Raw genomic sequence first — 19,418 nt, 5'->3', positions numbered from 1 at the left:
TTTTTTTGAGAGATTTTCGCTATAGGGCGCGTGCGCTTGCCAGGCAGACAGAGAGAGACAGAGAGACAGAAAGTGAGAAATCACCCCCCAGGGGGGATGGTCACGCTGCAATCCCTTCTCCTCCAGTCTCCTCTCGGTATCTTGGACATGCATGCACACGCGCCTGGCGTGAGTTTTAAGCCACCGGGTCTGGGACGCGAACTGCGGTTGACTACATGGGAGTCCAGCAACATAGCCATTACGCTAACTGCTGGTTCCCAGAATTACAATTCTTAAAAGTTGTCTGTATTTCTAAAATAAACATTTGAATATAGTGTAACATATTGTTTAAAGAACATGGCCTTTAGACTGGCCAGATTAGGTCCTGGCTCTATTATATTTTCATGTAAAATGCAGGAAATAAGATGTTAAATACAGTAATATCTACCTCTTGAGTGGCTAGAAGATTAAATGAGATAAATTTAAACATCTTACCAGAGTGCCTTGCACAAAATAAAATACCAATATTATTTTGTTATAAGTGCATATTTCTTTAGGTTAGAAAATATTTTTCCTCTTAGATCATCGAGAGTGTCATGACATATTTTTCTACACAAAAATGCATCATGATTTTCCCAACGATTCAGCATATTCTGGATTAGAGTCATCATTTTATTCTTTTAAACATTAATTTTTACTTATTTATTTAAGTCCATTTGTTATTATTATTTTTTAATTTGGCCAGAGAAAAACAGAGCAAAAAAGGGGAAGCGAGAAAGCAAGTCTCCAGGTCTGGGACTTGAACCATGGTCAGCCATGTGGGAATCCAGCACCCTTAACCACCTCATCATTTGCCGGCTGCTAAACATTGATTTTCAAAAGCACAGGTTTTCTTTCCTTAAGTAGTCCTTCGCTTTTTTTCATCTCTTTCATCCATCTGATCTAGTGCTCTATGTCTCAAGGAATTTTGACATGAGAACTTTAGTTTCAGTAATAGAAATATGTTACCATGTACAAACAGATTTACTAAGACTGTCAGTTCGCATTGGAGCCATTTGTAGGTTTCTAAAAAAGAATTATTTTTATAGAAAAACAAAAAACATCATTTGTATTCTTCCAGCCACACATAGCAACCCATCTGTTGTCTATCTAGTCTTGATTCAGGAAAAGACAAAATTAGCAGAATAACATTAAATCTAATTTGTTACAATTTTAGCTTCATTTTCTGATGAGTATCCCTTTACCAGACAATTCCAAAAGGAATCATCATTGCTTATGAAAGGACTGTGAGGGAAATGGGTATGTTTTATGATTCCAACATTAAAAACAGTGCATATTCTTTTTTTTTCGGGGGGGGGGGAGATTTTCACTATAGGGCGCGTGCGCTAGCCAGACAGAGAGAGACAGAGAGACAGAAAGGGAGAAATCACCCGCCAGGGGGAATGGTCATGCTGCAGCCCCTTCTCCTCCATTCTCCTCTCGGGATCTTGGGCACTCATGCACAAGCGCCCGGCATGAGTTTTAAGCCACCGGGTCTGGGACGCGCACTGCGGTCGACTACGTGGGAGTCTAGAGACATAGCCATTACGCTAACTGCTGGTTCCCTATTCTTTATAAATATATCATGCTACTCATTTTTTTACTGTTAATCCTTTTAAAAAAATTTTATTTCTTCCCCTTCTTCTTTAATTTGCCACAGTTCATGTTCACTCACTGTAGGTGGAGGTGAGTGAGAAAGGAAGCCACTAGGTCCAGGACTCGAACAGCAGTCAGCCATGTTGGAATCCAGCACTTCAATCACTACGCCCCACCTACTGGCCCCCTTTACTATTAATCTTTAAAGTGGTAAATACCCTGTTTATGACTTCCCAGAACCAAATTAATTTTTAATTTAGTTTTATAATGGAGAAAAAGAGTGAGAATTCTCTGAAATAATATTCTAAATCTCTTGTTTTGTTGGAAAATACTATAGAATGTATAGAATTTTATAGAAACTACTAGTACTATTATGTACAGGTTGTAAAATGCTGTTAAATTGTCACTGACTCATGCAGGCCTGGGAACCCAAGAGGTTTTGTTCTATGTGGTGTCTCATAGGAATCTACTGAGACCGGGTTGGTATAGCAGAGCACAAACTTTGTCCTTTGGTCAAAAGATAGAGAAGGAAGAGCTCATGCTCCAAAGGAACCTTCTCCCCACAAGAAGTTAAGGTGCTAGTTTTACAGAGAATGAAACTGATGTCTCAAAGTGTTGGGGAACTCCTTGAGCATGTTCAGATCCTCTTCCGCACCTTCTTTTTTCATATCCAGTACCTTTCACAGGTGTCTCAGTTTGCACACGGTGTGCCATTACTACCTGATTTGAGTTGGTTCTGTGGTTTGGTCTTCTTTTAAGAGAGACTTTTATTATAGAGCACTTGCACTCACCTGAGAGACAGAGTAAGAGACAGAAAGCAAGAAATCACCTCCCAGTGGGGATGGCCACACTGGAATCCCTTCTCCTCTGTCCTCTTGGGATTTTGGGCACACACACACACACACACACACACACACACACACACATCCTGCGTGAGTTTGAAGCTGCTGGGCCTGGAACTTGAAAGGTGGTTGGCCATGTGGGAGTCCAGCAGTGTAACCATTACTCCATCTGCTGGTCCTGTCGTTTCATCTTTTAAATTCTTGTCGCATTGGTTCTTGTAAGCTGTCAGAGCTGAACAGGGCAATTCGTTTTATGTCACTACAGGGGTTTCTGAATGGGTTTTTCTCAATTTCCTGGTGACAAGATGTCACTTTTGGATAAGTATATTAAACGTGCAGGTTGTTATTCTGGCCTCTGTCAAACAGAATAGCCTAAGCCATGATTTCCATTTAAATCTTAAGTACAGATACACCTAATGTAGAAATGTTTTACACACTTCTAGTACATTGAAGAAATTCAGTATACTTGATGTGATCTAGCAGGGCATAGCAAACTTTCTGTAAAGGATTGAACAGTAAGTATTTTAGGTTTTTGTTGCAACTACTCTATTCTGCTGCAGTTTTGCAAAACTATAAATAATAAATAGAAGAAAATATTTCAATAAAGCTTTATTTACAAAAACAGGCATAGGGATGGATTTGGCCTCTGTCCAGGTTATAGTTTGCCAACCTTTAACCTGCAGCTGGAATTCTCTTAAATCATCTTTGATAATTTTCATAGCAGTGGTTGTCACTTAGGGGATTTTTTCTGTCCTGTGTAAATTGTCACTGTCACATTCTCATTATTCCTTTTCAGGGTCATCATTTTACTCTACTGCCTAATAGTATTAAAAACTTTCAATGTTAGGAACCTGCAGATGGCGTAGTAGTTATGTCACTTGACTCCTACTTGGCTGACCACGGTCCAAGTCCTGGACCTGGTGGCTTCAGACTCACGCCAGGTGCGTGTACATGCGTGTCCAAGATCCCAGAAGGAGGACAAAGGGGAAGGGATTGCAGTGTGGCCATCTCCCCTAGGGAGTGATTTGTGTCTCTCCAGTGAGTACACATGCCCTATAGCAAAAATCTATCCAAAAAAACATTTTTTTTCCAGTATTACCTAGTACTGTTACACCACTGTGGTAAATCAGTAAAAATGAATTCTAATTTGTCACTATAATAAAGACAAAACAATAAACTAATAATCTTTGAAGGCATCACCATGCCATTTTAAGGAAATAATTTCAGTAATTTATGAGACTAGTAAGATAGATGCACCACAGTTTAATAATCATAGTAAATTCTAATTTTGAAGTTACGTCCTATATGCCAAGTCTTGTACTCAGCAATTTATACACATTGTCTCATATAATCCTCACAAAAGCCTAGTAATTACATTGTACTGTATTTAACAAATTAGAAAAGTAGGTTTCATACAAGTATATTTTACAGTTTTAAGTCTTCAGTAGGTGGTAGACCTAGGATATGACTTGTCTAATTCCAAAGCCTAAAATCTTAACATCATTTTACACTACTACTCTTAGGCAGTAAACACTGATGTGAGTATTTGGAGAGACATGTTCTAGTCCTGGCTGTATTTCTGATTTTGTCTTTAAGCTAGTCATTTAGTTATTCTTCATCTGTAAAATTTTAGAGGACTGGATTAAATCATCTTTAAGGTTCTTCTTAGCTCTAACATTAAATTATTCTAGATCTTCTTAGGTCTAACATTAAATGAATCCCATAAACTGCAATTTATTTTTCCTCTTTCTTTATAAAACTCATTCATTAACACAAAACCATTTATTGTATATCTGCTATTCTGGCATGTTGATAGTTGCTGGGGAAACAACAGTGAATAAGAAACAGCCCCTGTCCTGAAGGAGTTCACAGCCTAATAAGAGAAAATATACATATGGAAATCCAATCATATACTGACTAAAATACAGTTATTTTCGAATTCTTACTCTTTCGTTCTTTAAAAATATGGAGAAACCTAGTGAAAACACCACCTGAAAGACTATGGTATTTGTTATAGTCTATAGCTAAAAATGCAAAGTCATTTAGTAAGTATACAAAGATTAATTTAGAACATCATATTTACTTTTCTGACACTTCCATTGAAAATTCTTAATAGGTTAAAATATTTATTTTTATACATTAAGTAGGAAAAATTTTCCTAGGTTCTAAAGTTTTAAAGGAGCCAGATAATCACTTTAAAAATTTCTCAGATACATGTTTTAACATCTTTTCCCTAAAATAAAATGTGACATTTTAATACCAAAGGGTAACTAACTATGGACAAGGTAAAAAGAAATGATGTTTAGAAATTTCACCAGATGCAGCACGTTGCATGCAAGTGCATCTTCTTGTGTGAATATTATAGTATATTTTGTATGTCTGATGGAAAGAAAATGGTGGCAATGATTCTGAAGCCCAGATGCTTGACTAGCTGCATACAATGCTATTTATTTGAAAGGTCTGTGTGTCTGTCTAGAGGGCTTCCTCCTTCTCTTTTTTTTTTTTTGTTTTTTTTTTTTTTTTTTTTTTTTTGAGAGGTTTTTGCTATAGGGTGTGAGAGCTCGCCAGAAAGACAGAGAGAGACAGAAAGGGAGAACTCACCCCCCCGGGGGGCTGGCCGTGCTGCAATCCCTTCTCCTCCATTCTCCTCTCAGGATCTTGGGCATGCACACACACACACACATACACGCGCGCGCGCTCGTGCCTGTCATGAGTTTAAGCCACTGGGTCTGGGACTCGAACTGTGGTTGACTACATGGGAGTCCAGCAACATAGCCATTATGCCAACTGCTGGCCCTCCTGCTTCTCCTTTTAAAACAAGAGAAAAGCCAAGTGTCTGGCTTTATCAGTTTTGGTCCTAAGTCTGGTCTTGGTCCTGCCTGAAGCTTACCACCTGCTTCGAAATTGGAAAAAGTGAGTGAACATCTGGAAATAAACCTTAGCCCTAAGACCAGCTGAGACTTACACAGCTACCCTCTCTATGCCGCCTCTCTCCCAGGACCCTCCCTAGTTCTCATAATCCTTCCAATGGGCAGGACCTATCAACAAAGAAAAAAAGAAAAAATAAATAAGAGTTTTCTTCTTGTTCTTTACCTTTTCATCCTTCCACAAAATGCCCATCTGCTGGTACAGTGGCTTACTTATGTTCTCTGAGAACTGTTTTGTCCCTGGCCCATATTCAGAATACCTTTCTGTTAGAGGTAGAGCCAGAAAGTGAGACCTGAGCTCCTTCAGAGATTAGCGAGTGCCATGAAGAGTTATCAGTTATGCTTAGAATAACTGACTTTTCGGATTAGCCTGCTTGCTAGCTTAGAGTATACTTTCCAGGCTCTCTATACAATAAAGTGATTCCAATTCATGTAGGATGCTTGAACTAGACAGCTATTTTTTGAAACACTTGCATACGTCTCTTCCTACCAGTAGTTATATATTAATGGTGAATCAATTATTTTTATTCTAAAACTCATTTATTGACAGTACTATGTGTCACTATAATATAGAATTGAACTAAATATTAGCAAATTGGTGATGTATAGGTTGGAAAAGAAAGCAATGTTTTCTTTGTTTTGAAGAGGTTTTTGCTATAGGGCACGTGCACTCGCTGGACAGAGACAGAGAGACAGAAAGCGAGAAATCACCCCCCAGGGGGGATGGCCACGCCACAGTCCCTTCTCCTCCATTTTCCTCTCGGGATCTTGGGCACACACGCACACGTGCCCTGTGTGAGTTTTAAGTCACCGGGTCCGAGTCCAGCGACATAGCCATTACACTAACTGCTGGTCCCAGAAAGCATTGTTTTCTTGAAAACTAATCATTGGTTTGGAAAGGCTCGATAAAGAAAAATTGTTTAATAGATTATTGTTGAAGTTGGTATAAATAAGATGAACTGTCAAAGACTGGGTTAAAAGAGATTGTTAAACTCTAGATTGCTTTATAAGTATTTGAGTTCTCTTCACATTAAGGAACAGAAACTAGAAATCATAGATGATGATTATAGTGTGGCGTATTAAAAAACTAGGGTCAGGAGGTGATGCAGCAATTACTGGTGTGCGTGCCCAAGATCCCGAGAAGAGAATGGAGAAGGGATTGTGGTGTGGCTCTTCCCCCCGGGGGGTGATTTCTTGCTTTCTATTTCTCCCACAAGTGCACATGCTCTATAGCAAAAAAAAAAAAATCTCTCTTTAAAAACAAACAAACAAAAAACAGCTGGACCCACCTGAGAAAGGTCCACCTCAGAGTCCCCAAGTTATCCTGAGTGCTGCTGGCTGGGACTAGAGGTGGATTGTGGCATTTAATCTTACTGGGATTGCTCGATTCTCTCTCTCTCTCTCTCTCTCTCTCTCTCTCACACACACACACACACACACACACACACACACACACACACAGTCATGAAATAAATCAATTAATTAAAGAAGAATACTCATTAACAGACAGCAGTGAAAGAAAAGGCCTAGACCTTACATCAATGAAGTTTTTAAGTTAAAATAATTATTATTTTTGTTTCCCTGACTTTAAAAAAAAACTATCACCTATAAAAGCGTTCCTTTTATTTCCTTACGCAACTCACAAATTGTCAGTGATTATAAACTTTGTTAAAGTTGTTGACTTCACTGATAACTTTGTAAATTTGCTAAAGAACAAGACAAGAAGTTTGTCCCAAAGTAGAAGTTAGAAAAAGGACAAAATACATTTCTGACAATGCGTCTTAACAGGGAACACCAACAATTAAAGTCTAAACCATAAATTCTGGAAAAGATACACTGTTCAAGACATCAGGTCTTACATGACTTAGGAGAGAGCCCTCTCAAATTTCAAAGATAATTGTGATCGCAGCCAACTGCTTAAGGAGCTAGGGCGTGTCAAGCAGGGGCTCATAGGCAGATGGAGGGGAAGGGTTACCTTAGACTTGGACCAGCAGGAAGTTGAAAAGGGATCCAGGAACTCCTTGCAAAAGCCTACATCACTAGGGCTAGAGGCTAAGTGTGTGTAGGTAGTGTTCTGGCGGTCAGCAGAAGCAAATTTCTTTCTACAGCTTCCTACTGATTGGCTGGCCAAATAGCTCACAATTTAATGCCACTATGAAAACAAGCCACTATGACAGAATCATTGGGTATATCTGGTCGTCAGGAAAATCATGACATTTTTGCATAGAAAAATATGTCATGACTTTCCCAGTGACGTCAATGTCAGACTTAGAACTGCAGATACTGAGATTGTCAGTTACTGACCAACGGAATAGATAAGCACGTAAAGTTTTCAGAATGAACAGAAACACTGGTGCACTGCCAGATCTCCCTCAAAGACAGACATGCTGCCCAGCTGCAGGGAGCGAGTGTGGTCAGCAGATGCCCTTCAGCTGCAGAGAGCTGCCTTAGCTGAGGTCTGCCTTTCCTGGGGCAACCTGGGTCTGTGATTGTTAGGCAGATTACAAAGGCCTGGCCATTTGGACCTGGCCTGGGCCTGACATGGGGCATTTGGAAGGTTATTTGTCCTAGAACTCCCCACCAATTTGGTGCGCTTTTCTCATCCTCCTCTGCTCAATCCTGCTTCCTCCCTTTCTTTCACAGACGTTCCCTAATAAACATCTTGTACCCCAAATTTCATTTATGCATCTTCTGGAGAATGCAGTCTTGTTCTTAATAACAAGGTTGAGGCACTGGACTCCCACATTGCCAACCACGGTTTGAGTCCCGGACTTGACAGTTTGCTTTTTCACTTTCTCTGGTGAGCGCACATGCCCTACAGCAAATTAATTAATTAATTAATTAATTAAGGAAAGAAACAAGGATGAAATAAAACCATTTCCATTAAAAATAAAACTGAGAATGTATTACCAAGAGACATCTATTAAAGGAACTTCTAGAGGGTGAATTTCAAGAAGAAACAATGATCTCAGGAGGATACTAGGAGATGCAAGAAGAAATGATGAAGAAATTAAGTGGAATGTGTATATAAATCTAAACAGTACTATTAACAATGTATAATTTGGAGATTTAAAAATATACCCAGGGTTACTAGAATTTATTTTTAAAAGGAGAAATGTGTATGTAGACCAGAATCAAGTTGATGGTGGAATCAGCTAGTTGTATCAGAAACCAGTTAATGGTGACCTAGGACCCCTTGCAAAATAGTTACTGTTCTTCAGGTTTTTCCTTTTCCTGGCTGTCTTTTAGTTTAATTTTTTTGAATAGGTCACATTTTAGCATAATTCAATAATGTTAAAATACAAAAGTGTAGGGCGAGCAGGTGGCATGGAAGTTAAGGCATGTTAAGTTAAACCACAAAGCCGGCCATGCGGTTCAAGTCCAGACCCTGTGACTTGAGAATCATGTCAGGCATATGTGCGTGTGTGCCCAAACTTCCAGAAGGAGACTAGAGGAGAAGGAATTGCAGGGTGGCCAACTCCTCTGGGGAGGTGATTTCTCACTTTCCCTATCTCTGTCTCTATTAAGTGCATGTGCCCTATAGCAAAAACAAACAAACAAATAAATAAATAAATGAAAGTATATATAGTGGAAAAAGTTATTCCTACTCAAATTTCTCATAGTTTCAGTTTCCACCCCCACTGGTTATCATATTTATTAGTTTCTTATGTGTTCTTCCAGACTTTGTTTTTCTATAGAATTGTGTTGAGAATTTTAAGATATGATAAGAGAGCCCAATGCGCACTCAACTTAATTTCCTCAAGTATTTTATGACTTTTAAGACCCAGAAAGAATAGTTAACCATGTATTTAGCTGTCATGACTTTTACTTAATTGCTGTGGACACAAATTAGACCCATGAAACCATGTGTCACCTATGTCATATTCATAATGAAAAGTTTATAGAACTCTTCTAGTCTTGACATAATACTAATAGAGAAAGCAAAATATTTTTTTAATTCTTTATTTTATTATTATCACTGTTATTATTTTTAAGTTTTGCCATAGGGAATGTGCACTTACCAGTCAGGGGGAGAGAGAGAGAGAGAGAGAGAGAGAGAAGGAAGGTGAGAAAGCAAGCTACAAGGTCCGGAACTCGAACTGCAGTCAACCATGTGGGAGTCCAGTGCCTTAACCACCACGCTACCCGCTGGTCCCATGGCAAAATATTTCTTAAAGTGAGTGTGATTGATAGAGTTTTGTGTGCTTTTTGGAGGGTGAATATGAATGGTATTCTTGGAATTATAAAGTCTGTACCTATTTTTTCCAAAATGAAAATTTAAGTTGTATTAAGAACATGTATGATCAGGCTTTTTAAATTAATTATGAGGTTGAAGAACAATTTTAAGAAATATCAAGGAGCCAGTTTCTGAACATGGCCTGTCCTGTAAGTCATTTTTATAGGGCTGAGGAAGTTGATCTATCTTAGCAATGTTTGGCAAAGTCTAAACCGTGTTTCCTGTTTTATTATTCTGTACTTAATTATGAACTAATTTCTTTGATTTTTTTTGATTATTCAGTTCATATTTGAAAGAGAAAATGGAACTTTTCAAAGTGATTTACCTTTGATTTGCTTCAGGGAAAAAAGTAGTTTACGTTTTTCTTTTTTCTTTTTTTTTTTTTCTAGAGAGATTTTTGTTATAGAGTGCATGCACTTGCTGGAGAGATAGAGAGACAGAAATCAAGAAATCACTCCCCAGGCCGAGATGGCCACGCCACAGTCCCTTCCCTGATCTCCTCTCAGGATCTTGGGTACACATGCAGACATGCTTGGCGTGAGTTTTAAGCCACTGGATCTAGGACTCAGAACCAAGATTGACTATGTGAGAATCCAGTGACGTAACCGCTATGCCATCTGCTGGTCCCAGATTTTTAACTCAAAGATAGATAAATTATGCTTTTTTCATATGAGTGGGTATCATTATACTGTGAATGATGATTAGCATTCTTTTTTGTTAATTTTTTTAAACCTGGCTAGAGGGTATATGTGTGCTCTTTTGGTGGGGGGCAGAGAGAGAAAGTGAGAAAGCATTCCCCATGAGGGGATGGCCACATCCATTCTCTTCTCTTCCTTTTTTCCCTTTGGAGTTTTGGGCACACACAGGTGTGCCTGGTGTGTTTTTCTTTTACTCAAATGCGTAGTAGGTTATGTGGGATCCAGCCGCCCTAACCATCACACCACTGGCTGGTTCAATTAGTATTCTTTATACACATAAATAGTAAGCATAGGGCCAGACCCATCATGCAGTAAACACAGTTAAGCACTGTGTTTAGGGAGCTAGATCCCTTGTGACTGACCACAGTTTGTATCCAGGCTGAAAAACACACCAGGCATGTTTGTATGCATGCCAAAAATCCTCATGGGATGGAGAAATGGATCAAGAAGGATTGCACATGTTCATGCCTCCTTGAGGGGTACTTTCTCTGGTGAGTGCACGTACCCTCTGGCAATTAAAAAAAACTAAGCATAAATTTTATAAGAGTTTTAATGATTAGTTTTCCACCTATCATTGCATCCATTATTGTATACTATATACAGTGGATTGTTAGGAAAGTCATGATGCATTTTTGCATAGTAAAACATAGAAAAATATATCATGACCTTCCAGGTAACCTAATGAATTGTATTACTTTCCATTTTCTAACTACTATTGTTTATAAGATTTAAAGTGACATCAGTAATGCCAGCATAGCAAAGGACAGATAGAATAGACTGCAAATAACTGTATTACTTGTTTTCATTTTATTTTTCAGTAAATTTTGGCTTTAAGCCTTTTCACACCTAATTTATTAGTTTTCTATGAGATTAATTAAATAATCAAATATATCCTGGCATCATGCTAACTCTCTTAGATAATACTGTTATTTCTCTGAGCTCTTTTTTTTAAGGAAAAATTATTTATTTAATTTAATTTATTTATTTAATTTAATTTATTTTATTTAATTATTTTCTTTAATTTGCTTTAGGCATGTGTGCTCACCAGAGAGGGAAAGTGAAGAAAGAAGCCACCAGGTCTGGGGCTTGAACCATGTTTAGCCATGTGGGAATCCAGCACCTTAACCGCCATACCAGCAGCTGGCCCCAGTTTGAGTTCTTCTTTTTTTTTTTAGAATTATTTAATTTATTTATTCATTCATTTATTTTAATTTGGCCAGAGAGAGACAGAGAGAGAGAATGGGAAAGCAAGTCACCAGGTCTGGGACTCGAACCGTGGTTGGCCATATGGGAGTGTCCAGCGCCTTAACCACCACACCACCTGCTGGTCCCCACCAGTTTGAGTTCTTAATCTGTACAATTTACTTTTTATATTTAATATGAGGGGAGGTGGCATCGATGTCCAGTTAGCACCTTTTATTGACTGGTCCATCCATTCTCCACTGACCTGTAGTGCTGCCTCTGTCGTATACCAAGTTTTCACATGTGAGATTTGTTTCGCTATTCTATTCCACAATCTGTTTTTCTTTTCTTTTTTCTTTTTTTTGGAGAGGTTTTTGCTATAGGGCGCATGTACTCGCCAGACAGAGAGAGACATAGAGACAGAAAGCAAGAAATCACCCCCCCAGGGGAGATGGCCAGGCCGCAATCCCTTCTCCTCCATTCTCCTCTCGGGATCTTGGGCACACACACACACACACAGGCGCCCGGTGAGAGTTTTAAGCCACCGGGTCCAGGAAGCGAACTGTGGTCAACTACATGGGAGTCTAGCAACATAGCCATTATGCTAACTGCTGGTCCCAACAATCTGTTTTTCTATTCCTGTACTACACTGTCTTAATCACTGTAGCATTATAGTAGATCTTTCTGTCTGATAAGACAAATGGGTGACTTTTCAAAGCGTAACAAAAATAAAGGCTGATAAAGCAGTATAGTGTAATTAAAAAATTCACACAAGTTGGAACCAGAAGACCTCTCTATTCAAGAGCGGTTTTCACTTATCAGTTGTATGACAGACTGCATGAACTGATCAATAACTCATTTTGTATGTGGGCCTATTGGACTATAGGCTCAATAAAAGTCAATGTTTTGTAATGAATTTATTTTTAAAAATAAAAGCAAACCTAATGCAGTGTGTGTCTCCATTAGTAAAGCAGAGATCTCACTTGATAAGGAAAGCATCCAGGGACTTTGCCAACCTGATTCAAAGCCAAGGTCTCAGAAACAAGAATCCAATTTAGGCATCCATAGTAACTACAAATATGCCTTAGGTGGTTTTCTTTTTTTGCAAGGCTTTTTCCCCTCATTAGTATGAGTAATTTTTTCTGTTTAATTAGAAAGAATTTAAGCACCAGAGTCTTTTATGGATTATAGATCTGTAGGAAAAATAAAATGTGGATAAATGTTTTCCATTTGATGATTGAATAAAGTCATTGCACTTTTGTTGAAATTAGAGTGGTGTTAGTGGAGATCAGTTGTTCAGAAGATAGTGAATATAGGCACTTTATAGCTGTTTATTGCTGTTTATAGCCAGGTCACTGGAGAACAAGGACAGAAACTGAGATACTGGGCTCATAGAATATGCTGATGTCTCCCTTCTTTGCCTGACATTTACTTACTAGATAATAGAACAAAGAAATACATCAGGTGAATTTTTCTAGGGTGTTTTGTTTGTTTTGTTTTTATTTGCTTTAGGGTACTTGCATTTACTGAAGAGATAGAGGAAGACAGAGACAGTGAGAGACAAAGTGAGAAATCACCCCCTAGGGAGATCCCTTTTCCTCCATTCTCTTCCCAGGATCTTGGGCATGCTTGCACATGTGACTGACGTGATTTTCAAGCCACCATGTCCAGGCCTCGCACCACGGTTGGCCATGTGAGAGTCCAGCGACATAACTGCTATGCCATCTGCTTGTCCCAAGTTTTTCTAGTTTTTAAGGTGATATATTATACCATCAATAAAATTCAGTGTTTACAGGGAGATTTATAAAAGAATAGTTTCTCATTTGTTTATTTCAATGATATAAGGAACAAAAGTATTTAGTGAGTGTTTTCTTTAAAAAAATAATCTATTGCTCACTATAGGACTTCTTAAAAAATAAATATTCCTGGAGCCAGCAGGTGGCATAGTGGTCAAGTTGTTGGACTACCACATAGTTGACCATCATTTGAGTCCCAGACCTGGTGGCATGAAACTCATGGCCTATGTCCAAAATCCTGAGAGGAGAATGGAGGAGAAAGGATTGTGGTGTAGCCTTCTTCCCGGCGGGTGATTTTTATTTTATTTTTTTTTGCTTACTGTCTGTCTGTTTCTCTGGCGAGCACATGTGACCTATAACAAAACAAACAAAAAAAAACTCTCAAAAAAATTCCTTTTTCTTTTTTTTTTTTTTAATTCCTTTTTCTTTAAATATTTTTTTTGGTGGGCTTTTCCTTCCTAGCTAGTAGATCTGCTATTTTATTTACTATCTCACTGTTTTTAGGATTCTCTGTGTGATTTTTAACAAGATTATGCATTCTCCTTCCTCTACTAATTTTTTTTAAGAGGTTTTTGTTATAGGGCGCGTGCGCTCACCAGAAAGACAGAGAGAGACAGACAGAAATCGAGAAATCACCCCCTTGGGGATGGCCACACCACAGTCCCTTCTCCTCCATTCTCCTCTCGGGATCTTGGGTATACATGCACGTGTGCCCGGCGTGAGTTTAAGCCACCAGATCTGGGACTCGAACTGTGGTCAACTACATGGAAGCCCAGCCACATAGCAATTACACTAACTGCTGGTCCCTCTATTCATTTTTAAGGGAAAACTCTGTTTAAAGCAGTAGCTTTGTCGTTCTTACCCTGTGTCCGGCCCTCTGGCTAACATACGATATGGCACGCTCACAGAACAGCTGCTTCTCGAGTTGCTTTCTCACTGTATCCTTACTGTGTGCGGGCACTGACTTGTCCTCCCTGGATTTTTGGCTTTACCAGAACAAATGTTCCATGTAATCACCTACTCTCCTGCATAATTTAGTTCTTACCGTTACTACTGATTTTGTTTTTAGCTCTCCCTTTAATCCAAGCGTTTCCATTATGTGAGCAGTGTTTCTAATTTACAAAAGCATGAAGTATAGTTTAAGATATTCAATAAAAGTTAGGAGATGGGCTTTCTCACTTTTACTCCTCCCCTTTTATCTGGGTAATCTTACCCAGTCCTTTGTTTTAAGATACATAGTCTTGTTTCTCAGCTCCAGAATATCTATTACACTTACCTTTCTGTTTGAATAAGGCATTTCCAACTTCACATGTTTAACATAGAACTCTTCATTTTCCTCCTTCAACCTGCTTCCTACACCCCCATCCCCAGTTCTTCACCATTCTGGAAATGGTATAATCATTCACCAGCTGCTCAGGTCCAGATTTGGAGTACTCTTTGAGCCCTCTTTCTCATTTACCTCGCATCCAATCCGTGAACTTCTCACCGCCTGCGTGCTGTTCATGTCATTTTACAGTAGCCTTCCAATTCCACTTAGTCATGCTATTCAGTAATTCTACAGTAGCCTTCCAATTCCACTTCTCGCTTTTAGTGTTGTTCTTTTACAGTTTATTTTCAGCATAGTAACCACAGTCACGATTTAAAAAGTAAATGAGATCATGTCGCCCCTTTGAACAAAATCCTCCAATTACTTCATACTACTTTTAGAATATACTCTGTATTATTCATTCATTTTATTTTTTAATTTGACCAGGAAGACACAGAGAGTGAGAGAGGGAAAGTGAGAAAGCAAGCCACCAGGTCCGAGACTCGAACCGTGGTCGGTCATGTGGGAGTCCAGTGCCCTTATCTACCACACCACCTGCCAACCCCATTATTACTGTTATTGCTGTCTAATGCTTGACATATTCCTATTCCAGAATATACTCTAGGTCCTTGCTTAAATGTCATGTCCTTGGCAAGTACTTTACTGACAATCCTGATGTAAAGTAGCATGTCTCAGCCACCACACCATGTCCCCAAACACTGTTCTCTACCTTCCTTGCATTCTCATTGCCACTTGCAATTATTCAATTTCTTTATTTCTTCGTAAGTTCAGTAAGAGCAGGGAATTTTCTGACTCATTTATTGCTCTACCTATCAGTGTTTAAGTAACTGAATTAATTAACTGTGTGACCTTGAGCAAAGTATTCACCTTCCTAGACTGAGTTCACAGCTATAAAACAGGAGGATTAGTCTGTATCTATAAGAGGAACATTCAGACTGCAGACTATCAGTCATCTATAATATTAATAGAATTGAAGAAAACCTCCAATTTATTAAGCTTAAGCCACTTATTTCATTAAAAAAAAAAAAAAAGTAAAAAGTGATTTGACCCAGGTCACATTGTTCTTTTCACATCACAGTACCTCTAACTCTGTGATCAGTTCTGATTAGATCTCACTTTATACTTAGATTAAAATTTTACTAATTTTAGTTTTTGGTTCTTGACTTTTTTTTGGCCAGAGAGCACATGTGCTTATCAAAAGCGGAGGGAGAAAGTACCCCACAATGAGATGTGGTCACATCATAATCCCTTTCCCTTTCTCCATCCTGTTGGGATTTGGGACATGCATGCACGTGTGCCTAGTGTTTCAAGCTGCTGGAACTGGGATTCAAACCATAGTTGGTCATGTGGGATCCAGCTCCCTTTATCACTAGGCTACAGGGCCAACCAGTCATCTGCCTTCATCATATTTTTGTAAGCCACCTCTTTACATTTGCAAATAATATTTTTTACAATCAATCCTTGTTATCTTACCATTCATTAAACATGTATAGATGTGGTTTGCAAAATACTTCTCAGCTGTCTCATTCTTCCCCTTGTCTCCCTCTATATTGTTTTTTGTTTTTTGTTTGTTTGTTTGTTTGTTTTTTTTTAATTTACTAGAGTATATGTGCACTTGCCAGAGAGAAATGGGGTTGGGAGAAAGTGAGAAAGCACCATCCACGTCCACTTTCCCCTATTCCCCTGTGAGGAATGACCATGTTATAATCCCTTTTCCTCCAGCTCTCCCTCCTGTCGAGATTTTGGGCATACACACACATATCTGGCATATTTTAAGCTGCCAGGTCTAGAACTTGAACTGCATGTTCAGCCATGTGGGACCTAGCTGCCTTAACCACTATGCCATCGGCCGGCATGCCTCCCTCCACTTTTCAGGCAGTGTGTGCGTGTGTGTGTGTGTGTGTGTGTGAATGTACCAAAAATTAAACACAGTCATGGTTAGGTTGAACATGTTAACTAGTATAATAGATTTTTAAATCATGAAAAAGGAAAATAACATTTGTAGTAAAATTAGATATGATAGAAACTAGTCTTTAATTTCCCTAGAAAGTTTTCCAGATCTATAGGCTCCATAGGCTGGCAGGATAAACCTTAGAATTTACTTATACTAGCTCCTTAATTTTTAAATGGAAAAATTTAAATGTGTATCAGCCTTCAAAACACCTGGAGGTAAATAAAAATAAACAGTTCCTTTTTTCTTAGAACTCTAAAAAATTTTTTTAAAAATTTATTGTTTGAATTGCCAGAAGGTGCATGACCTTGCCAGAGGGAGAGGAATATTCCACAGTGGGACACGGTCATGTTACAATCCTTTCTCCCCCACTTCTCCATCCTGCTAGGATTTTGGGCACACATGTACATACAACTAGCATGTTTTTCAAGCCACCAGGGCCTGGATTTGAACTGTGGTAGGCCATATGGGATCCAGATTCCTTATAGAGCCAGTCCTTTAGAACCTTTAATATACGAATGTATAATCCCACTAATGGGAGGGGATTATTATATCCAACTTTTATTTTACCACAGAATATCTTACTACAGGTTACATTTTAGTATCTCCTGAGATACATTTTTGAACATTGATTAGCTATCAATTCTAAGTACTTTACATGTTTTAACTATTTTTTTTTATTTGTTTATTTTTTCTTTAAGAGGGTTTTGCCTTATGGCACATACACTTGCTGGAGAGAGAGAGACAGAGATAGATACAGTGAGAGGGAAAGTGAGAAATTACCCCCCAGGGGGGATGGCCACCCCACAATCCCTTCCTGTCTATTCTCCTCCTGGGATCTTGGGCATGCACGCACACTTGCCCAGTGTGAATTTCAAGCAACCAGGTCTGGGACTTGAACTGTGATCAGCTATGTGGAAGTTCAGCAATGTAAGTGGTATGTAATCTGCTGGTCCCTCAACTCCTTTATATACTACATATATGAACTCCTTCTTAAACTTACACAAAAATCTGCTTTTAAGAAGTAGTAAACCAGGGAACCAGCAGTTAGCGTAATGGCTATGTCGCTGGACTCCCACGTAGTCGACCGCGGTTTGCGTCCCGGACCTGGTGGCTTAGAACTCATGCCGGGCGTGTGTGCGTGCGTGCCCAAGATCCCGAGAGGAGAATGGAAGAGAAGGGATTGCGGTGTGACCATCCCCCCTAGGGGGTGATGTCTCGCTTTCTGTCTCTGTGTCTCTCTCTGTCTGTCTGGCGAGCGCACGCACCCTATAGCAAAAACCTCTCCGAAAAAAAAAAGTAGTAAGCCATATTTGAGAATGTAGGATATAAGTTCTGAGTATTGATTATCTTACTGATTATCTACATATTCATCATTATGTTTTCTCTCTACTTAATAATTGATCTATTTATGTAGCTTACTTTGAATATTTATTCTAGCCCCTGTATACTATAGCTTAAATGTCAATATATAATACACTTTTTTTTTTTCCATAGGGTGCATGTGCTCACCAGAGAGAGAGAGAAAGGGAAAGTGAGAAATCACCCCCCGGGGGGGAATGACCGTGCAGCAATCCCTTCTCCTCCATTTTCCTCTTGGGATTTTTGGCACGCATGCACACGTGCCTTGTGTTATTTTCAGGACCCTGGGTTCAGGACTCAAACCATGCTTGGCCATGTGGGAGTCCAGCACCTCAACCACCATGCCACCTGTTAGCGCCATATGTCAATATACTTTTTGATAATTTCTTAGAGCAATTCTTTTGTTTAGTCTTTATTTATATTTACCATAAGCCCATTGTATATCATGGGCTTCTGGTATTCCATAATACATTAAAAGATTACCTGGTTAAATACTTTGTCAATTTTGATTATCCACATATAGTCTTCTCCACTTTAAAAATATCCAGAATAGGGTCAGCCAGGTGGTTGGTTGATGGTTAAGGAACCTGACTCCCATGTGGCCTACTGTAGTTTGAGTCCTAGACCTGGCAGCTTAAAACTTATGCCAGGTGTGTGTACAAGCATGCGTGCATCCCAAGAGGAGAATGGAGGAGAAGAGACTGCAGCATGGCCATCCCTCCCCTGCTGAGGTGGCATTTCTCACTTTTTTTCTCTCTGTCTTTCTCTGTCTCTCTGGTGAGCGCACACTCTCTATAGCAAAAATCTCTTTAAAAAAAAGAAGAGGAATGACATTGGTTTTTGGATTGAGATAGTCATTTTTTTCTCTTTATGTTTTATTATAATTCTTAAAAATCAAGAGAGGGGGCCCAACTGCAGTGGCATGCACTGGTAGACACTGCTACTTACCAGGCGAAGGCCACATGGGAGGCCCAGGTTTAACTCCCCTGTCCACCCATGTGCCAGGACACTCACCTGCAGTCCCAGCAACTTAGGCAGGGAGTACACAGTATTTTAGAACATGTAAGGAGGGCCAGCAGGTGGCGTGGTGGTTAAGGGCGCTGGACTCCCATATGGCCGACCATGGTGCAAGTCCCAGACCTGAAGGCTTGCTTTCTTGCTCTCTCTCTCTCTCTTTCTCTCTTTTACTCTGCCCTTCTCTGGAGAAACTAAAATAAATAAATAAAGTTAATATAATAAAATAATTCTTTATAAGAAAAAAAAACACATAAGGGATAGTTTTATAAAAATTCTAAATCATGGGTCTGGCAAGTGGTATGGTGGTTAAGGGCACTGGACTCCCACATGGCCAACCAAGGTTTGCGTCCCAGACCTGGCAACTTACTTTCTCATTTTTCCTCTCTCCCTCTCACACACTCACTCTGTCCCTCTCTGGTCAAATCAAAATAAATAAAGTTAAATAAAATAATTCTTTTTTTTTTT

At 39.1% G+C, this 19,418-nt stretch overlaps 2 protein-coding genes across 2 annotated transcripts in view; one reads left to right on the top strand and one right to left on the bottom strand.

Annotated features, from left to right (window-relative positions):
* Window positions 1-7,463, bottom strand: part of FBXO16 (F-box protein 16) — a 137,637-nt gene extending 130,174 nt beyond the window's left edge. Inside the window, exon 1 of the mRNA XM_006153207.3 lies at window positions 7,359-7,463. The gene's annotated coding sequence lies outside the window, so the exon portion shown is untranslated. The remainder of the gene's footprint in view (window positions 1-7,358) is intronic.
* The window catches only part of FZD3 (frizzled class receptor 3), an 80,787-nt gene that overhangs the window by 36,166 nt on the left and 25,203 nt on the right, over window positions 1-19,418 (top strand). The gene's annotated exons all lie outside the window — the stretch shown is intronic.

This window comes from Tupaia chinensis, unplaced genomic scaffold, assembly GCF_000334495.1.
Source record: "Tupaia chinensis unplaced genomic scaffold, TupChi_1.0 Scaffold000366_1, whole genome shotgun sequence".
NCBI lineage: Eukaryota > Metazoa > Chordata > Mammalia > Scandentia > Tupaiidae > Tupaia > Tupaia belangeri.
The sequence above is the reverse complement of the archived record's forward strand: the minus strand, read 5'-3'. Positions and strand labels throughout refer to the sequence as shown.